This window comes from Anas platyrhynchos, chromosome 21, assembly GCF_047663525.1.
Source record: "Anas platyrhynchos isolate ZD024472 breed Pekin duck chromosome 21, IASCAAS_PekinDuck_T2T, whole genome shotgun sequence".
NCBI classification, from domain to species: Eukaryota; Metazoa; Chordata; class Aves; order Anseriformes; family Anatidae; genus Anas; species Anas platyrhynchos.
In genome coordinates, this window is record NC_092607.1 from 191,339 (window position 1) to 198,374 (window position 7,036).

A 7,036-nucleotide genomic window follows, 5' to 3' on the forward strand; every position below is an offset into this window, starting at 1 on the left:
GAGGCAGTGCTTTTACTTCTGCTGACTCTCAGATGTCTCTTATCGGATTATTCGCTGAAAGCCCTGGTTTCATTCTAAGAAGCCAGTCCAAATGCCAACACAGTCTGTTCGTGAAAAGGCTTTGATATGTAGGCATGTCACAGCACTGAAAAGCACAGAGATCTTTCCTTATAATTACAAACAGTACTTACAGGACTACTTTAATGAAGTCTAAAGCCTTTTATTGGACTGTCAGTTCCTGTGGGAACAGGAATAGGAGCAGCAGTTTGTAAAAATAAGTTTTGAGATCCTGTTCTCTGTTTCATCTGGAACTCCTCAAGAGGAATCAACCATAAGTGCAGTGTGTTTTCTTTTTCCTCCAATAGGCTGCTTAGATCCCTTTTTCTCCTTAATTGATTAGATAAGCCTAAACTAGGGGCGTATATTTCAAAGACAGGTGTAACTTGACTATACCTGCGGATCAGCAAAGGCCTCTTCACGTGGGCATCCACTGGCTTTTCTTCCCCTTTTCTCCTAGGTTCTTGAGCTGTGAAAAATCTAGACAGATACATATGTCTTCATCTGAACTAGTCATTAGGCTCCTCTTATGGTCTGAGGGAAGAAATCAGCACCTCTGGGCCCAGTTATCTCATTCTAAAGTAGATGCCTGCAATAGGTACTTCACAGGTGCAATTCATGCACCTTTTCCTCAATGTCGACAGCAAAAAGAATGTTGGATGGCTTACTCAGCTTTCACTGTTGTGATTTTCTGAAGCAAAGTGAAATGAATCTCCCACCCTCAGTGTTTCTTCTGTACCATGCACGTGCTTCTGACCTCCCTACTTCTTGTTGTCCTCTCCTAGCAGCTCTAATGCCAGTTGAAAGAGCCCTTCCATTTTTGAGAAGCAAACTGGTTAATTTCAGCATCTTCTGATGCATCGCAAATGTTCAGGGTTTTTAGGAAGTCGTTTATTTAAAGTTTTCAGAGTAATTTTGGTAGACAGTGTGCAAGGTTAAGAAAACCTCTGAATGCTTGTATTTGATCTGCAGGTACCTGACTATGCCACAAGGATTAAAGAGCCGATGGATCTTTCAACAGTTCTGACTCAAATTGACTCATGCCAGTACCCCGCTGCAGGAGACTATCTGAAGGACATCGATCCAATCTGTAACAATGCCTTAGAGTACTACCCAGATCAAAGATCTACAAGTGAGGATGTGCTTTTTAGCCCTAGTTTAAAAAATCTGTCAAACGTATAGATGGATAAATGCTGTGTGCGGACAATAGACTTTGGATGGATTCGATGATTTTGGACATCCACAGAGAACATCTCTTACCACATTGTAAATATTTTATCATTTTGCTACTTGGGCATGGAATTGTGATATAAATGTTCCCAAGGAACTAGTGCTTTTGTTTTAATTAACTTCTATGTTGATATGCTGAAAATATTCACTGAGATAACCTTTCGGAACCAACCTATGAAGAAAGCAATTTTTTTCTGTGATCAAAACAGTTTCATTGGTTGGTAGACAACATTCAGTTAAAGTCTGTAAAATTTCAGATTGTCACAGAGCCTATGTTTTGCAAGACACTGCATATTCAATGGTGAGGAACAAAATGGATACAGAGTTTGGACGACTTTGTGAACAAATTAAAGAATCTCGTGAGAAAAGAGGTACGTGCTTTAACGCTAAGGATTTTAAGACTTGTCTCTGCATTTGTAACTGAAAATGCACAACGAAGATCTTTGGTATCTATTCTTTATTGCAAGGTCGCACCTCTCCAGCATGTGCTCCATGTGACAACTCCAAGTCACCACAGCAGAACCCTGCTACTGAAGACGACAAACCAGATGAAGAGAGTAATGAAAATGAGGCGATGACAGCGGCACCTGTAGATGCCAGTACACCCATTTCTAATGGTAAGTTGCATTTTATTCAGCTGCTCTTGTCATTCATACCTTCTCTGTCCTTGAGGCGCAACAGGTGTCTCTGATGCCTGGCTCTTTATGCCAGAGGTATTTTGTTTTCAAATTTACTTCAAAATGTGAGAGAGAAATCCAGAGGTCATCCATTCAATATAGTTATGAATTAAAGTTCAAAGAAAGTTGGTTTACAATATAAAAAACAAAAAACAAAAAACAAAAAACAAAAAACAAAAAAACAAAATAAAACAAAACAAACAAACAAAAACTTTGACGGCCCAATTGCCATTTAGTCGCCCCTAAATTGCTAATTCTTGAGGTAAAAAATGTTGTGGATGGCAGTTTCTGAATACTTAACTAGTTTTTAATTATGCAAAATGGTATTTTTACCCCCACTCCACCCCTCCCTTCCCCAAATGCTAAAATCTTAGCTCCCTCATACTGTGATTTCCAGTTGAAGGAGGGAAGTCTAACTAGTGAGAGTGGGAATTTTGCCATGGACTCCACCCATATCCTTTTGCAATACTATATGAATACTACGAATGTTGGGCAAAACCACAAAGTTTGTTTTTTCACAAAAGGTTTACCGAATCAGGAAGCATACGAGGTATAAGTCTTCACGTTTTTTCTCCTTTGAATATTCCCTTAAAATTGTCTCATTAATTAATCTCTTCCAAACATGTATTTAGCTTTTGAAGTCTTCAGCTTGATACCAGACTCGAAGGAGAGCTTATTTCCAGAGGCTTTTATGATGTTCATCTGTATTAGTTCATGCAGTAAGACAGTGACTTTATCAAATAACCTCACGTTGTATTAATACTGCCAATCCAAAGTAAGAATCCTCAGCATGTAAAATCCTGAAAGTGACTGTTTAGTGAATGAAATTCCATAGCAGTGTGTGTGGTTTGTTTGCTTGTTTTTAATCTTAATAGCAAACTGACCCCATTAACTTTCAACTCTTTTCTCAGCATATGTAGGCAGTGGTAGCTCAGTTCCTTTGTTTTCCTTGTCAGTCAAGTAAGATGAAGATAATGGATTTTGAAGAAAGAATTCTTTTGGTTATGTTTTGGATTACTTTTTTATGCTGTCTCTTTGTAGGTGCGTCAGAAAGAAAGTGCAGAAGGAACAACTGTGCGCATGCTGCAGCAAAGCGAAGAAGGAGTTCTCAATTCGATACAGAGAACAGAGTACCAACAGATGACCAAAACGATAGTGATGAAGAAGAGTTTGTGGACAAACATGTTTCTGACATATGTCAAGTAAAACTTAACACTGAAAAGGAAAGTGCTAAGCTTTGTGAATATTCCCCACCAAGATGGGGAACTATAACTAATGAAAATCCAAGTTCAAATGGTAAGGGAGAAGTCCAACGGATCCTTTAGCACCTTATTCTTGCTGAGGAGGATTGCACTATTTATTAGCTTTAGCCTTCAATTTCACTCTATTTTTTCTGTTACAGCTCTCAAAAGTCACCACACAGTTTATTCCGTAATGATGTTGCTCCTCTAATTGTGCAAGCCAAGCCCGCATGTTTCTGTAGGTGCTGTTTTTTTGATTCTGAAGTCTGTTTTTTTCTAATGGTACCTAACTGAAAGCCAGCAGTCACTGACATTCTTTTATTGTACGAGGTGCTTTCCAATAACGAGCAGCTTAGGTGAAAAAGCTGCACTTCAAGATGCGTGGATCCAGAGTAACATGTGGAATAGGAGACTTAAGCCCTAATGTTGTACTCTAAGATGTGTTCCCTAACCTGAATTGGCAACATGACTATTTTTTTCCACTATTAAGCTTTTCATTAGTGCTTTTGGTTTGTTTGTGGGTATTTTTGTTTGCTTTTTTTGTCTTAGTTTCTAATTTTTGTGGAGCAGTGACTTTAGCTGGAAAGAAGGGAGAAGCCAAGTATTTCTCAGTGAAGACGATAACAATTCTGTCTCTGTATTTGTAGAAAGAGACTGTTTGGCAGGTACAGGATACTTCACTGAGACTGTATTCTAGATAAACAGAAAACCTGACTGAAGAAACCTGTGTCCTTCCAGATTCCTGGGCATTTCAAGCGGTGACTCCTGAACGTTCTTGGGAAGAAGACCAACAACAGATAAGTGATGAGAACACTGTACAAGTCCCTACGGAGACAGACTACATAGTTATTGTGGATCGCTATGAGCTCAAAGTATGTCTAATTTCAGCTTTTTTTTAATGCTCAAATAGGACATATTCCTGCGTCATGTAAAATTGCAAATTAAGCCCATTGTTAACCAATGCCAATTAAAACAATTAATTGGAAGGACATACAGATAGTGAAATAATTCAGCCTGTAATGCACTGTGACTGTTTAGTTTCCACACCTCATGGAGATTTCTGTAGGCTACCATTTGCTTCTGGTCATCTGTAGTTTAGGAGACAGATTCTTTGCCTAATTTTTAAGACAAAAGGCCTTGCTGAATTTTAAAATACCACACTGACAACCTGCTAGTACTATTATGGATATCATTTTAATGATTCATAATTCTTATGATGGGTTTGAGGGCTTTTATTTGGGGATTTTTTTTCATGCTTTGATGTATTAAGAACCTGAAAAGGATCTTTATTTCTTGCGGTGATGATATTAAACCTGAAGTTAGCAGGTTGACGTAAACTAGCTAGCCATGGAGAAGTGACTACTTTTCTGAAATTCCTTGAAAGTGCAGTATTAGAATTTCTTATATTGTGTGTGTGTGTGTATATATATATATATATATAAATATATATATACATGAAGGAGGCAGAGTTTGCTGATAAGATGATAAGCAGCATTATTTCCAGGGGGCAGTAGTATTTCCATTTGGTATGGCTGCTCCCTAAAGCTACATGCTTGCAGGCTCACACAGGTAATGGACAGCTGTGGCAGTGGAAGAAGGTGCTGCCACTAGCTTGTCACTGTTGCTGTGCCAGAGATTATCATCTCTGCATCTTTGGTAATAGAAATGACTGTGTGAGAGAGAGGTGATTGCTACAAGCAGTCGCTTTGCTATTTACCCACCCCTGAATTTAAAGGTAGGATTGAGCAAACTAATCCACCTTTGCTCTGGGCGTTTGAGCAATCTGTTCTGCCAGCAGAGTTGTAGGCATGGCACACGTGGGTAAAGGTAATCACCTAAGGGTGCTTCCTTTTCCAGCTGGCACAGCTGTATCTACAAGATCTGCAGCCTTTTTACAGTGCCCCGCGCTGCTGCAATGCTTCTCTAATGAAATGCAACAGTGGCTTTGCTGTGGCAGCAGCTGTCCTACAAAGAGGATCGTGTCATTCCCTGCTGCTTTGGGAGCAGTCGACTTGGAATTACAACCACTGATGTGATAGATTGGTTAGTAGTAAAAGATTGTCCGAAATTTCAGCCTTTCCTTTCTCTGAAATATGAAAAATTAACTCATTTTCCCTGATGAAATCTCATGGGATATTTAATCTGTTCTCTGAAGTGTCACATTTTATTTAATAGCGTAAGAAAAAGTAGGCTCTCACTTGTATTGTTACTGTTCAACCTCCGAAAACATATAGAGCGTATTCAAAGTTGTTGTTTTGCTCCATTGTTGTCTTCAGAAATTGTTATGCTTTGTCACTGAGATAACGAAGGGATTTGACATTTATCACCTGGAAAAAGTATATGGCGTCATTAATCAGTGTATTTACAACCAGAGAGAAGACTACGACAAAACCGATTTGGTGGAGGTAATTTTTGCTTTGAATGCTAGCACTTTCTGTCACTGTTACGCAGTATTTGTGTGTTCCGGGGTATCGTGGTTGTTTAGCATTGCTCTTCACTGCTTAGCTGTCTGTGCACAGACAACAACAGTACGACTTCTCCCTTTCAGTCTGGAAGACGTTTATCCACCTTGCAAAACAATTGTTATATTTGGCATAACTGTTGGCAGTTTCTGCAGGAAAAAGCTTGAACTTGAAGACAATGGGTCCACCCACACAGCCCTTTCAAAGCAGTTAACCTTAGTCTGTCAGTAGTTTTCCTTGGGAACCATTTTGGGAGCGGGAGGACTACGAAGGGAAGGTGCTTTTCTAAGTCTTTCACTCGCTCTCTCCCTCTACAGCCAGTCATGCACGGTGATAGCAGTTGTTCCATCCTTGGAGAGAAATTTAAGTATATAACAAGAGTTTGAGACTTCTCTCTAGTCACACTCTAATCTCTTTTTAACTAATGCGCTTGAGCATCTGTAATTGGGGAGATTTCTGCCTGTGCCAGTTTTACACTGAGTCAAATTCTCTGGTCTCTTCCTGTAAAAGATGATTTCGGAGTTGTCCGAACTCCTCAGAAATCTGTGTGAGGCGTCCATGGTCCAAGTCAGGTGTTCCCAGTATACGCTTGGATATTCACTCTTCACATTGAAGATCCTTGAACCCATTTATCTTAGAGTTGCTTGTGCTTGAGAACAGATGAAATTTGTTGTGCCGATCAGTCTGCCTTGAAAAGAGAGTGCCTCTTTTTTTTAGGCACTGGTCATCTCGATCTCTTCTTCCACATCTGATAAAGAGTTAGAACGGACACTCTGTTCTGCCTGTGAGAGGATTATTTAGATTCAGGGAGGCTGCTCCTGAAAAAAAAAATGAGATCTTTTAGCTCGAGAAGGGATTTATTTATGTTATCTCATGGCCTGTGAACTTTTGTAACTTAACATTTAATTTAAGTGTTAAAAGTTAAGTAGCTTTCTTGGTTTTCTATTTCTTCCTTTAGCTTAGGCAAACAAATCTCTCCTATTCAGAGTGCACTGTACAAGTTAGTCAGGAGCGTGCTCTACTGTATGGAGAGAGAGAGAACTTAAGGAGTAATTATTCAAAGTCCAGAAATTAACTTGAGCTTGTTGTGGCTTCTCAGCAACTGTTTCTTCCTTCTAATTGTTGTGAAACCACTGCTGAGAGAGATCCATATAGTTTATATCCTCCTCTCTATTTTGGATGTATAAGGATGCCTCTGAAGCTAGAAGGGGTAATAGGCCGTTGTGATGGTGGTAGCACACTGTTTGCTAAATATTACTAACCATGTATTACAAATTATTCATTTTTATAGTAATAGAAAGTGTTCTTAAGCTTTCATTTGTGCTTACTGCTATTTTAGTAATAGGTAGTAATGGTAATAGAAGGATGG

The 7,036-nt window shown here is 39.2% G+C and overlaps 1 long non-coding RNA gene across 1 annotated transcript; it reads left to right on the plus strand.

Annotated features, from left to right (window-relative positions):
- The first annotated feature begins 1,036 nt into the window (after nt 1-1,036).
- Nucleotides 1,037-6,436, plus strand: LOC139999208 (uncharacterized). Its single transcript, XR_011804442.1, has 2 exons — nt 1,037-1,904; nt 3,006-6,436. It is a non-coding gene; the product is annotated as an uncharacterized lncRNA (long non-coding RNA).
- The last annotated feature ends 600 nt before the right edge of the window (nt 6,437-7,036 follow it).